The sequence below is a fragment of the Borostomias antarcticus genome (genome assembly GCF_949987555.1).
Source record: "Borostomias antarcticus genome assembly, chromosome: 3".
In the NCBI taxonomy this organism is placed as follows: Eukaryota; Metazoa; Chordata; class Actinopteri; order Stomiiformes; family Stomiidae; genus Borostomias; species Borostomias antarcticus.
In genome coordinates, this window is record NC_140236.1 from 3,045,272 (window position 1) to 3,060,271 (window position 15,000).

Sequence of the window (15,000 nt, forward strand, 5' to 3'; positions counted from 1 at the left end):
CCTCCTCTTCCACTCCCTCTCTCTCTCCCTCCTCCCCTCCGTCCCTCTCTCTCCCTCCCTCCATCACCATCCAACTCTGCTTTCCACAATCTCTATCCCTCTCCTCTTCACCCAACACCTCCTACCTCTCACTCCCTTATTTTACTAATACTCCATCCCTCATCCTTCCCTCCTAGTCTAATACTCTCTCCCTCCATCCTTCCCTCCTAGTCTAATACTCCATCCCTCCATCCTTCCCTCCTAGTCTAATACTCCATCCCTCCATCCTTCCCTCCTAGTCTAATACTCTCTCCCTCCATCCTTCCCTCCTAGTCTAATACTCTCTCCCTCCATCCTTCCCTCCTAGTCTAATACTCCATCCCTCCATCCTTCCCTCCTAGTCTAATACTCCATCCCTCCATCCTTCCCTCCTAGTCTAATACTCCATCCCTCCATCCTTCCCTCCTAGTCTAATACTCCATCCCTCCATCCTTCCCTCCTAGTCTAATACTCCATCCCTCCATCCTTCCCTCCGTCTAATACTCTCTCCCTCCATCCTTCCCTCCTAGTCTAATACTCCATCCCTCCATCTTTCCCTCCTAGTCTAATACTCCATCCCTCCATCCTTCTCTCCTAGACTAAAACTCCATCCCTCCATCCCTCCCTCCTAGTCTAATACTCCATCCCTCCATCCTTCTCTCATAGACTAATACTCCATCCCTCCATCCTTCTCTCTCTCTACTACATCTTTCTCTTACTAGAGATAGATTTGTGTTTATCAGTGAAGTGAACACAGGTAGAGTGTGTTCTGTCCACACACGGCTCACATAAGATATCAAGTATTTCTTTGACTGGGTGAGATGCCTTCTACAACTCTCTCACAGGAACGCTCTCTGATCACTAGCATTATCATCTCATTCATTTGATTTCATTGTATTTTAAAGTGTGCTGTATAAATGAAATCCATTGATATTATTAGTATTATTATTATGTTATTGATATTGTTATTTATTTTGTATAATATTATTATATAATAATATTATTATATAATAATAATAATAATATCAATAATAATATCATCAAGGATTAGATAAGCCTAATTGGTATTAGTTCTAGGTGATATGATTATGAGACCCACTGATTAGGATATAAACTGATAGGTGAGGGTAAAAAGCTAAATCAGAATAAGTGAAACGTCTTAAATGCAGACTACTGCTGATTGTCGGAAATTAGATTAAGAAGATTAATTCCTATTTGATCACACAAATGAAACCATCCTTCACCATGATAACTAATTCCTACGAATTAATTATGATGGTGATGATACAAGACTAGATACAACATTCTCAATTCCAGACCAATATTGGTCCTCTCATAAATTATCCTTCTACTTCCTCATTCAGACACTAAAGACAGGAGGAATGCGATCGTCATTAGCAAGGGAAGTGATGTCATCATCACGCTACTCAAGATCACAAAGACAGAGTTCAAATTCACGAGCTCCCCCCGCTGCTGTGCCTGCAAAGTCAGCACACTCGGAGCGGGGGCCGGCCGTTCCCTGGACAGTTGGTAATGTCACGAAATTACCTCAGCGCCCGAAGAGAATAGCAGATGAGCCACATCCTCGACAGAGAGCGCCGCGGTCGCATCGCCGCAAAAGCCCCGCCCCCCACAAATAATTCACTAAAGCTACCCCGGTAACCCACTCCTCTCCTGCTCTCTCTCTCTCTCTCTCCTCACTGGTCCGTCTGTCTCTCGGTCCGGTGGGCGTGGCCTCGTCCGCCTCGTTTTGCCTCTGTTGCCATGGCAACCCCGGCCCCACCGTATGCCAAATGTGGTTAGTCGGTTAGTTGCGATGACGCCACGGCCTCGTCGGCAAATAAAGACGAATCTTAAAACAAACATCTCCGAGCTACACTGCCACACACACACACACATACGCACACACACACACACACACACACGAATATGCTGTTGTGGTGCAAGCTGGGAGAATTCGATGTCTGTTTCCTGAGATCTGGGTGCGGAACGGTGCCTTTTTTAATTTTTTCATGAGCATAGAGGACAGTAGTTCACAGGGACAGCCCACGTTATCCTCAATATTTAAGACTAAACTCTCTCTCTGAGAAAGAGAGAGAGAGAGAGAGATAGACCGAGAGAGATAGTATTTTCTTAAAATATTGAGTCCCTCCCTATAGTTTTCCATGCAAAATATTGATATTATCCGAAGCCGACATTCTCCCTCCCTTTTCCCTCGCCCTGTATGGTTCAGTCCGCCACATGCAGGACAATCAGCTTAGACTGGGTTTAATCTTCGCCTGCTCCATTTCTTGTGGCGGGTGAATCACTGAACTGAACAATGAGAACAATCAAAGCTGTATATTCATCTGTGATACTGTAACTAGACTTGGTGTATCCATCTGTATGCTGTTCCAACCATGCGGGCGTAGAGAAAGTGATTAAAAATCCTCTAAGAGACACTCTCGGTCTTGATTTAAGGGAGACAGAACCATCTGGATTCTCTGTTTGAGGAAGATCAACTAGATTTCACCGTCCATTTCCTAACCAGACGGGGGTAGAATGCCGCATCATGAAGGGATTGAAATTCAGGACTGTGTCCGAGGGGATCTGGACCCGCCGGCCTTGTTGCCGTGACGAACGCCTTCGCCGCTGACTCGATTAGCTTTGATTAACGAAGGCAGCTGGTTTCATGTCAGGGATGAGTGATGGAGTCTCGGACGTAATGATGAGAAACGCGCACATGCACAGCGCACGTGAGCTCTGATACACATAGCCATAGACACGACACATACCTCACGCACGCACGCGCACACACACACACACACACAAACGCACACATACATACACACACACTCACTCACACAAACGATCACAGTGAGAGAGGTGCTGCCCTCTGCCCCCCTGGTCTGCGGAGTCCCCCCCCCCCCCCCCCCCCCGAATCCTGTTAACTCAGATCCCCCGGAGGAAACCGGCCCCCCCCCCGACACTAAGCAGCGCCGCCACGCGTTTCCATGGCTACTCGCTTCTCGCCGTCCTCCACCACACATCCTTGTGTGTGTGTGTGTGTCTGTCTGTGTGCGTTTGTCTGTGTGTGTGTCTGTGTGTGTGTGTATGTGTCTGTGTGTGTGCGTGTTTGTGTGTGTGTGTGTCTGTCTGTGTGTGTGTGTGTGTGTTTGTGTGTGTGTCTGTGTGTGTGTCTGTGTGTGTGTGTGTCTGTCTGTGTGTGTGTGTTTGTGTGTGTGTCTGTGCGTGTGTGCATGTGTCTGTGTCTGTACATTTATCACGACCCCCTGTTTTCGAGAGGGGTGTGTGTGGGTGTGTGAGCTACTTGTCACATTACAGGTGGGCGGGGGCCACATCTAGCCGCCCAGCGCAGTCAGCCGTGTCAGATGTAGGTTAACATGCAGATTAGACGTGATTGGTTGATGAGCTCCCTTTGTGCAGCGCTCACTGTGAGTCATGTCTAGTGGAGGGAAAAAATGATTCTGTTGTTGGGAAAACAGAGACTGGGAGAATATGGGGCTAGACGAGCCGAAATGACTCAAACCACAGCCTCTGAAGAGCAGCAGGTGCGGGTTTGCGAACCCTGACCTCAGTGAAGGCTTGCCTGGTGTTGCCTGACTAAAAAACATTTTTTTTAAACTTAAATACACACTCTAGGACCCCCCACACCGGCCCCGGGGCGAATAGCAACGCACAAGATCAGACGGAGTGGCGTGCGAACGCCATGACTGGGACTCGTTGTTACCGAGCTTTGAGAAGCGTCAGCTAGCGAGCGCCGCTGTCATGAGATACCCGAAGCCTACAGGAGGTTACGTCTGTTCTGGGAGTGAGAGAGGTTCGACGCTCCGCGTGACTTGTGTGCAATGGCTGATGGGAAGCGACCGCACACAACGGATGACGAGATGCGACTGCTGAGGTGATGTCATTGTCCGTCACTGGTGAGGTCATCGCTGTCAGTGTGAAGCTATGTTTACAGTGTTATGATTACGCGTCCAAAGTCGATGATGAGCGTGCAGAGAATAAACACTGACGGGGGATTTAATAAGCTGACCGCTAAGGCTGACTTTAATTGACTTTTTGAGAGTCAGTGTTTTTTGGTGGAGATTGTCTGATAATCACTGTGGAAAGGCAATTTATGTTTATTTATTTATGTTAATTTATTTATTGGTTTAATCCGCCCTGTACTTTTGATTCTCTGTTGCTAGCCGAATCCAATTAAAAAACAATTTCAGAATAAGGACAATGTTTGTTTCTCCTTGAGAGCACCTAGTCACTGTGTAGGACGAGGCCAAGTCATACCCTCCCCAAGCTGCATCTCTCACACACACACACACACACACACGCACACACACACACACACACACACACACACACACACACACACACACACACACACACTCCTGAAGAATAACTCCTTGCTTCCACTAGACTACAACACACACAGATATACACACACACACACACACACACACACACACACACACACACACACACACACACACACACACACACACACACACACACAGACACACACGCACACACACACACACTCCTGAAGAATAACTCCTTGCTTCCACTAGACTACAACACACACACACACTTTTCCTCTGGGCTAACGGACCATGACTGACCTCTCACAACATTCCCCCTGAGTCTGACGAGTGTTGCATCGCCCCATTTTCACCAGCCCAGTACCAGAACAAGAGCAAGTAATGAGGGGAGAGAGAGAGAGAGAGAGAGAGAGAGAGAGAGAGAGAGAGAAAGAGAGAGAGACAGAGAGAGAGGGAGAGAGAGAGAGAGAGAGAGCACAGACACCAGACTACTGTGGAAACAAGTCACAACAAGACAGTCACAACAAGGCATAATACTGTACAATAACAGACCTTGCGAAGCGTACGACAAAGCACATAATCCTGCCATTTTGTTCATGAGAGGTTCTACTGTACACGCGTTCATGAGTGCTGGTACTGGGGCAGAGAGTCCTGCAGCGTTCTAGAATAGACCAGAGGTGGGTACGGCCGTGGCTCTAAGACAGGACATTTACAAGGGCTTGACTCACTTCCAGATATTGTTTCTCGACGCCAACAGGAAGATGATAAAACCCAACCAACAACAGCCACCCTCTCACCCCCGCCTCAAGTTCAACAACCCTCCAACCCCCCCCCCTCTCAAGTCCCCTTCAAAGACAGCACTCTCCAGACCCGGTCAAGATTCTGAGGATATGAGGATTCTTGAGAAGTCACTTACATTAAAACTACCATTTCAAAAAGAATAGGTAGGAATATGATACAAAATAAGTTTTGGCAACAACCAAGTGGAGAACGCATACTTATAGTGTGGGGACTGTCCCCCGTTTGAACCTTCCCATTCATTAAACAATGTTATTTAAAGAAAGAAAATTGCATGAGTCCAGATGAGTGGATCTACAGTAGAAGCCCCTAGGCTCTTCCTGAAACAGTTAGACCACCATGCCACTGGACTCTCAGGCCAGACCAAAGACAAGACGGAAGTGACTTACCGGCTCTAGTCTCAATTCAACATTAGTCGTTTAATTTCATTGTTAAACAGATACGTTAAACAGAAACAGAAGCGGCTTCACTGAGTGACGTTCAGAGAGTCTGAAACAAGAAAGGTTTTTTTAGCGGGGGTTATTGTTGTGGTTGTGGCGGTTGGATCAGGCTTGGATCACAGGTGGTTTCTGGGGGGGGGGAGGATGTGGACGCGTGGGTGTGGTTTCTCTCCTCATCACACGCACACACACGTCCTGGGTGTGTGGGATTCCCCGGGCCGCGGTCAACACCCCCCCCCCCACCCCCCCCTTCGAGCTCATGAGTCAGCAGTTCTGTGACAAGCGCCACAGCAACACAAACATCCATCCCCTCCGCCGCTGGATTTGTGGGTAATTAAAACCCCGGGCGCCAGCGCGCATACAGACGCCATTTAAAGGTTTAACGGAGTTTGGGAGATTTCATGTGATCTCCGTTGGAGGCTTCCAGGCCGCGTCTCTCCTCTCCTCTGGATCGAAGCCATAGATCTGCTGGAGGCCAACCAGAGGTTTGAGTGAGCGGGTTCTGCCCATGGGCTTCAGCAATGCTGGTCTCTCTCTAGCATAGTCTCTCTCTAGCATGGTCTCTCTCTAGCATAGTCTCTCTCTATCATAGTCTCTCTCTAGCATAGTCTCTCTCTAGCATAGTCTCTCTCTAGCATAGTCTCTCTCTAGCATGGTCTCTCTCTAGCATGGTCTCTCTCTAGCATAGTCTCTCTCTAGCATAGTCTCTCTCTAGCATGGTCTCTCTCTAGCATAGTCTCTCTCTAGCATAGTCTCTCTCTAGCAGTCTCTCTCTAGCATAGTCTCTCTCTAGCAGTCTCTCTCTAGCAGTCTCTCTCTAGCATGGTCTCTCTCTAGCATGGTCTCTCTCTAGCATGGTCTCTCTCTAGCATAGTCTCTCTCTAGCATAGTCTTTATTTTCCTTTCATCAGGGAAATGTAAGAACCTGGGCTAGAAGGCATTTGAAGCATCTGATACCATAACTTATCTTCTCTTCCAATTCCCCCACTCTGTCTCTCTTTTCTCGCTTTCCCTTCCTCTCTCCCTCCCTCCCTCCCTCCCTGCCTCACGCCCTCCCTCCTTCACTATGTCTGCATTAACATGTGACCATCAGTCCTCATTAGCTAGGTACCAGGCCCTATGGTGGACTGTTGCTGGGTTGCCACGGTGGCCTAATGACCAGTGTCCAGGATCTCTTAACGAGCCCTAGCCGTCACCAACGACACGGTGTTCCTCCAAAAACACCGGAACTAAGAACGGACCGAGCATCTTCGTTCACTCGCATTCCTCTCCACTTAGCTCCAATCCGTCACAACCAGACAGCTGCAGCCACAGTAGCTGTTAGCTATCTATGTATACTGGCCAAATAACTGTGTGTCGTATGGGTCAAGGCTGAGAATGTTAGGTTTGATATTAGCTGAGGCGGGTACATGGTTCAATCTTGAAAAGCTGTGTAAAACATACGTCTGTGAAGACTCTACTGCACCTGGATGCCTCTGTGAGAGGTAGCAGGGATTTAGTCACCTAAGCATTCAGTCAGCGGGCCTGTTTTTTGCCTGGTACGCTGTAATTTATGTGAGTGCGTGAGATTGGTGTGGTGATAAATGTGTTGTGGTTGACTTTTTTCATTTTTTTCTCAGTACAACTCAATCAGATTCTAGCAGTGTCCCACAGTCACTTTTCTAATCTCAGTCTCTCACTAGAAAACACATTCCTGGGCAAAGTATGAAGATTAAGATTTAAAACACGGCTTCAACACTCAGCTAGTACAGCTAGCAGAAACTCCTCTCTACAGCTAGCAGAACCCCCCCCCCCTTTATCATGCTAATACAGCTAGCATAAGCCCATCTTCTCTACCATGCTAGTAAAGCTAGCATAAACCCCTCTTTTTACCATCATAGTACAGCTAACATAAACCCCTCTCTCTACCATGCTAGTACAACTAACATAAACCCCTCTCTCTACCATGCTAGTACAACTAACATAAACCCCTCTCTCTACCATCCTAGTACAGCTATCATAAACCCCTCTCTCTACCACGCTAGTACAGATAGCATAAACCTGGCCTCTACCATTAAAACCGTGAACTCTCCTTCTTCTTCTTCTTCTTCTTCTCCAGTCCCCTGCTGTACTATCCTTGAGGAGAGAAGACAATGACACAAGGCAGATTGGCTGAGCCCAACCGGATTAGGAGCCACTTGTCGGGGGAGATAGCCAGGGAAGTAAGTCTCTAAATAGGTTACACAGATTGCAATCGCAAATCTCTATGGAACAGAGCGCTTCTGGGAGGCAGGAACTGTCAGGCCTGACAGAACCCAGCCAGAGAAGAAGAGTCTTAAATGCTTTTAGCGAAGGAGAAACGGAGGAATATTCCAGTTAGACAGATTTGGAGAGCAGGATGAAACTCTGACTCAGTATTTCTGAGATATTACCACGTCCTCACACAGCTCATTGAACTTTTTGCTCGTACACTAAAGGTGCAGAGTTGCAGGAACTGAATGTGTGTGAAGGATATTCATCCCACTTTAGAAAGAAAATAACAGTTCATCAATACCTTAGTAGCATAAAAAAACAAACATCAAATATCTGGTAAGCTGTAAATATCTTGCATGTAAAACCAAATTATACTGTATATCTAACACTGCATATCTCCATACAGTATGTACAGCATATGTACACACATGCCAAGCTCCAAAACAGCCCCCCACCCCCCCCACACACACACACACACACACACACACACACCCACCCACACACACACACACACACAGTCGCCCCGAAACCTCATTTGCACACTACCCATGTCCCTGCATGTCAGTCTCTCACGCAGTAGCGAGTTTAAACAGTACGGTGGCTTTCGGCTAGAAGTTGCCAGAAGGGCAGATGGAGAATCAGCTCACCAGACCCCCAGACATAACAGCGAGGAGGAAGACGAGAGACTTCAGATAAGCGTTTCAGGTCAAGCGTCTTCGTAGCCCTAGCCCTTCGTAGCCCTACCTTTTACTCGCAGGTAGAAGAGCAGTGTGAACAGCATCCCTTCATCCGGTGGAACCTCTCCACTGACTCCCTCAGTCTCTCAGGCTGGCTCTCATGACAGAACACAAACCCTCTCTCTCTCTCTCTCTCACCCACTCTTCCAGTCCCTCCTCCTCTTCCTCCAAAACTGCTCCTGTCTTTCTGTCGCTCCCTCCCTCCCTCCCTCCCTCCCTCCCTCCCTCCCTCCCTCCCTCCTTCCTTTCCTTCGCTCCCCCCGAGGCAGCCATCTTTTTCACACACACACACACACACACACACACACACACACACACACACACACACACACACACACACACACACACACACATTGCATCAGCTGTTTCCCCCCTACTCATGGCATCCTCAGTGCAAGCCAGTCCCTCGACTTATTATTAGACACCACTTCATATAACAGTGCTTTAATGGTCCCAAGTGAACAGCTCTCATTTTAGGACTTAGATGATTGCTTGAAGCCCGTTGGCACACACTGCCAGGGATATTCATCCAAAGAGGAACCACTGGAGTTGTATTACAAGGGTGCAGTTGCACAAGTCTTCCGCTAGATGGCAGACTAAGCTATGGATATTGCAGTATTCTCTGCACTGAATATATTTACTCCTAAATTTAAACATCAGAGGTCTATTTTTAGATGACACGCTGTGCCGAATCGAGTGGAGGTGCCTTCTGATGTTCCTGTTCTAGGTGGCTATAGTTTCCGGAAGGCTGTCCCTATTTACTTGTTTCACATACACATCTACACACATAGCCCGGTATTAGGCCTGACAGTGAAACCAAGGCAATAAATGAGAGCACACGCACAAAAGGACATGAAAATAACACACACAACAAGCCAGGAGACAGAAAGAAAAGTTCACGGCTTAGATGAGTAGCTAATTAAAAGCCATAAATTCCACCTTTGGCACCATAAAACCTTGGATTCGGAGCAGCCTCATGCTGGGTTCGAGCTCCAGGTCCTAGTGTGAGATGTATTTCTGTCCGGCGCTAACATGCTCATGTTGCAACACTAGGGATGGTTGTGCAAGCATTTTCCGAATTCCTTCACAATCAGTGTATATAGGTTTTCCCCTCCAGTATAAGGGCTTTATCAAAGGAGGGCTTAAGGCATGTGGCTTTATCAGCGCGGTTGAAAGAGGGATCATTACCACAGCCGTATAAACACACAGGCCCAGCCCTGGACGCCTACAGTATCCAGAGTCAACAATGAGAGTAATACGGCAAAAGCCGTTTGCTACTTGTATTTTTCATGTGTTTTAGAAATGATGTGAACATGTAAGAGAAATCCTCTGGTTTAATCACCTACTGCTGACCAGTCTAAGTTCTGTGCCCTAACCACAGCAACGTCCATTGGAGATCCGGTATGATGGTACGAGCTAAAGCTGAGCTTTTCTACCAGTGACTACCGTGGTGCGCTTGCAGCGATCAGGGCTCACTTCGTGGGAGTGGTGCTCAATCTTGACACTCAACAAGGCGGCCCCTGCGAAGAACTTGATTCGATTTCCTGCTAATGCTCCGGCTTTGGAACAACACACCACTAGGCGTGCCAAGGTGACCTGGTCAGTCCTTTGCTTCATGGGAGGACGGTGGGAGGGGGGCAGAGAGTGAGGTGGAGGAGGGGGGTGGAGGGGGAGACGGGGGAGTGGATGACGGAGCGACGGAGGCGCGAGAAATGTGCGGGCGGAGAAAAAGAGAGCACAGCTGAGTTAGAGAGAAGGAATCCAGCCTGAGGGATGCTGGGAAGGGGGCCATCAGCACCACAATAACAATGCAACAGCTCCACTGATGGTACCAGATCAGCGAGCCCCCATACAAACAACCCCCCCCCCCCCCCCACACACACACACACTCAAGATATGGCCTAGCCTAGCCTGGCGCCATTGTTCTCACGTTAGCGTGTTAGCCAGCCAGAGCGGATACCCAGTATGGGGAACATTATCTAATCCTTTGTGGATTAGCCTTCTGAACAGATGTGCTTGATGAGAGCGCCATTCACCGCACGGGCGCCTGATCTGAGGTCAGAGAACACAATGTGCTGACCGCCTTCGCCAAATAGATCCCGCCCCATCCCAAAACGAGGTCAACACTGGTCTAACACAGACCAGGTCAATGGCAAAGGACGCGTGATTAAAGGTGGATCCAGCAACATCACAGAGCAGTAAGGTCGACCTCTGCTTGCAGTACACCGTCATCAATGACCCAGCCTGCATTTACAGTATATACTGTACCTATGTGACTGCTATGTGAATAGGAAGCTGTCATGTGTCGTGACATCATCGCGCGCTCTACCGTTGAGGGCTGACCCGGGATCAGCGACACAGACGCACTTTTTCCTGACGGTTTTGGGTCGTTTTCTGCGCTGGTATCATCCAGTTCTCAGTATTGTCCAAATTTAGCGATTTCCCCAGAATCCACCAGCGCTGAAACCTGGCCAGCATCCGAACGCTCTGTCACCAGAGCTATTTTTGTACTTTTTTTACTTCTTTTTTTCCCCCCGCCCTCATCTCCTTTCTCTCTCTCTCTCCGTCACTCTCTTTTCGGGTGAAAACATCTCTCTATTCTAATTTGCGTCGACAGATCGACAGGCCGTAAGCCCATAAGCTGTAGCTGCCTCTGAGGCCGATGGAGCAGAACAGCCCCTTGCCGACGCGGCAGAGAAGACTCTTACTGTAACGAAGAGTCAACGTGAGCCAGACCACAACAGTGGGACCCAGATCTTCCACACACCCGTTTTCAGGGGCCTTGACTAAACCTAAACGGAGATAAGATAGGATTTCGGACTTTCAGTTTCTGTAACGAGGCCCCCTGATCCTCGACTCGTCTGACTGCCAAAAGTGCACTCGGCTTGGAAGTGATGGATTTCTGCAACTATTGGTTAGAGAGAGCTTCCACGAGGCCAGGAGAGGTGGACATCACGGGCAGAAAGGGCTAAATGGGGACAGGAGGAAACCAGGCTATGCTCATCACCTGGCCAGTACCATCCCTACAGTGAAGCATGGTGGTATCATCACCTGGCTAATACCATCCCTACAGTGAAGCATGGTGGTGGCAGCATCACGCTGTGGGGATGTTTTTCAGCGGCAGGAACTGGGAGACTAGTCGGGATCGAGGGAAAGATGAATGCAGGAATGCACAGACAGATCCTTAATGAAACCCTGCTCCCAAAGCACTCTGGACCTCAGACCGGGGCGAGATTTCACCTTCCAACCGGACAACGACCCTAGGCACACAGCCAAGATAACAAAGGAATGGCTTCGGGACAAGTCTGTGAATGTCCTTGAGTGGCCCAGCCAGAGCCCAGACTTGAACCCGATTGAACGTCTCGGGAGAGACCTGAAATGGCTCCCTATACAACCTGATGGAGCTTGAGAGGATCTGAAGAGAAGAATGAGAGGAACTGCCCAAAAATGTGTGTGCCAGGCTTATAGCATCATACTCGAACACTTGAGACTGAAATTGCTGCCAAAGGTGCTTCAACAAAGTATTGAATAAAGGGTGTGAATACAGTACATATAAACGTGATATTTTAGCGTTTTATTTTTAATAAATGTACAAAACATTTCACTTTTTTTTTTTCACTTTGTCATTATGGGGTATAGAATTTTTAGTGAAAAAATGAATTTAATAAATTTTTGAATAAGGCTGTAACATAAAATGTGGAAAAAGTGAAGGGAAATGAATACTTTCTGGATGCACTGTACATGACATGATGACAGCGTGACATAGCCTGGGGCGCCAGTGATGTCAGGAGAGGAGGACGATGGGACATGCGCACGCACACACACACACACGCACACGCACACACACACACACACACACACACACACACACACAAAGAGATAACGGCGCTCCGCCACATATTTCAAAAGGAAGAACGTTAAAGCTGCATTTTGTCTCTCCCGAGACTACAGTAGCTCACATGCATGTCTCTCTCTGACCCAGAAACCCCCCTATAGAGCGTCCCCACATCCCTTCCGCTCCGCCGAGCAGACAGACTCTCACGTCTCAAGGACCCAAATCTCCCTCCCGTGAGCGAGCGTCCTGCTCCCAGACAAATTAAGGCTAGGGGGGGAGAGAGTGGCTGGTTGGTTGGGGGGCGGGGATGGGATGGGGGGCGAGAGGCGGACGTCGTTAAAAAAAAAAAAGATCTTCCCGACGGCTAGTTATTCACAGCGCGTCCGTTTATGGTCCGTCTTAAATGGAATCCGCCGCAGCCAAAGTACACCGGCTAAAGATCTCGCAGAAACGTCAATTTCCTGCCTCTTTTACGCTCCCCGCAGACTGAAATCAATTCCTGCTCAGGTCACGCTGTAAAACGCCTCCCCTTTGATAGTGACTTTCCATTCATCCCAATGAGCATCGCCAGAGGAAACGCGGGGGAGGGGGAAGAACAGGCTAACCTAAGAGAAGATATCCTTATTCACCAATACCCACACACACGTTCAGGGCTAAAATTGCACTGATTCCTTCAAGTTGCCTTTTGGAAGCGCCCTAACGTCAAATAAAATCAAACTTTATTTGTACAGCGCATTTCATACACAGAGGCAACACAATGCGCTTCACAGAGAGCAATGGGAGGGTGGGCATGGAGTAGTATTGCTCCCAATGAGCAGGTTAGCGCCTTGCGTGGCAGCTGCCGCCATTGGTGTGTGAGTGTGTGTGTGAATGGGTGAATGAGAGGCCATTGTAAAGCGCTTTGAGTGCCGCTAAGGTGGAAAAGCGCTATATAAGTGCAGTCCATTTACCATTTACCATTTAGTACACGGTAAATCACTGACACTCAAACAGTAAGGTCATAGTTCACAGACACAACCCTCCCTGCCCGAGTCCTGTGTATTGAATGCTGGACACACGATGGACGGCTCACTGTGATCATGTTATAACTTCCTTCATGACAGGTGGGTTGAATAACTGAGCGCTGAAGTGAGGATGAGCACTGAGGTGAGGATGAGCGCTGAGGTGAGGATGAGCACTGAGGTGAGGATGAGCACTGAGGTGAGGATGAGCACTGAGATGAGGATGAGCACTGAGGTGAGGATGAGCACTGAGGTGAGGATGAGCACTGAGGTGAGGATGAGCACTGAGGTGAGGATGAGCACTGAGGTGAGGATGAGCGCTGAGGTGAGGATGAGCACTGAGGTGAGGATGAGCACTGAGGTGAGGATGAGCGCTGATGTGAGGATGAGCGCTGAGGTGAGGATGAGCGCTGAGGTGAGGATGAGCGCTGAGGTGAGGATGAGCGCTGAGGTGAGGATCAGCGCTGAGGTGAGGATGAGCGCTGAGGTGAGGATGAGCGCTGAGGTGAGGATGAGCACTGAGGTGAGGATGAGCACTGAGGTGAGGATGAGCACTGAGGTGAGGATGAGCACTGAGGTGAGGATGAGCACTGAGGTGAGGATGAGCACTTAGGTGAGGATGAGCGCTGAGGTGAGGATGAGCACTGAGGTGAGGATGAGCGCTGAGGTGAGGATGAGCGCTGAGGTGAGGATGCTCGATTTAGAAAAATCCACTCATAACTAGTCATCCAGTCAGTTCTGTATCCCCGCATGGGGGGGAGAGAGAGAGAGAGAGAGAGAGCAAAGAGAGAGAGAGAGAGAGCACGAAAGAGAGAGAGAGAGAGAGAGAGAGCACGAAAGAGAGAGAGAGAGAGAGAGAGAGAGCACGAAAGAGAGAGAGAGAGAAAGAGAGAGAGAGAGCACGAAAGAGAGAGAGAGAGAGAGAGAGAGAGAGAGAGAAAGAGAGAGTACGAAAGAGAGAGAGAGAGAGAGAGAAAGAGAGAGGGGGGAACGTTCTCATTGCACACAATAATGATCTGGAAGGCCTGTATCTCGTTATGTAACAAACGTACAATCACTGAGACAGCAAACGAGCTTGCGCCAGCGGAGTCGGACGGGCAGTAGAGAAGCTATACGAGCCTCAGCCCATGTGAGCAGCCACCCTCCATCCCCGGGGCTGCTTCCTGTAAGCCGAGCCCAGCGCGTCGCATCGTTGAACAGGTTAGCGGCGTGCGCGGTGTTAGCCATTAGCATCGACGTGTTGTAATCAGCCGCAGAGCGTTCGGCGCTCCAGCTGGCGGGAGGTCAAAACGAGGCAGAGGCAGTGATAGGGTTTCAGACGGGCCACACCGTCACGGTCTGCTGCTCGTACACACCGTCATCACGACAGGAGCGTTTGTAACGGAGTCCCATAGGTTCCTAAGACAAGGGGAGCGGGGAGAAGGAGAGCGAGAGAGATTTATATGTATAGTTCTCTCTCTATGTCCGTACAAAAGAGAGATAGACAGAGAGAGGGATAGAGACAGACAGAGATTGAGAGACAGAGAGGGGAGGGAGAGAGAGAGAGAGAGAGAGAGAGAGAGAGAGAGGTGCACAAATGACATAAGCTAAATATTGTCTCAGCTCAGTGAGCAGGTGTCAGAA

The 15,000-nt window shown here is 48.9% G+C and overlaps 1 protein-coding gene across 1 annotated transcript in view; it reads right to left on the reverse strand.

Annotated features, from left to right (window-relative positions):
- Positions 1-15,000, reverse strand: part of prkcz (protein kinase C, zeta) — a gene marked incomplete at its 5' end in the record, with an annotated part of 89,110 nt that overhangs the window by 35,401 nt on the left and 38,709 nt on the right. The window lies entirely within an intron of this gene.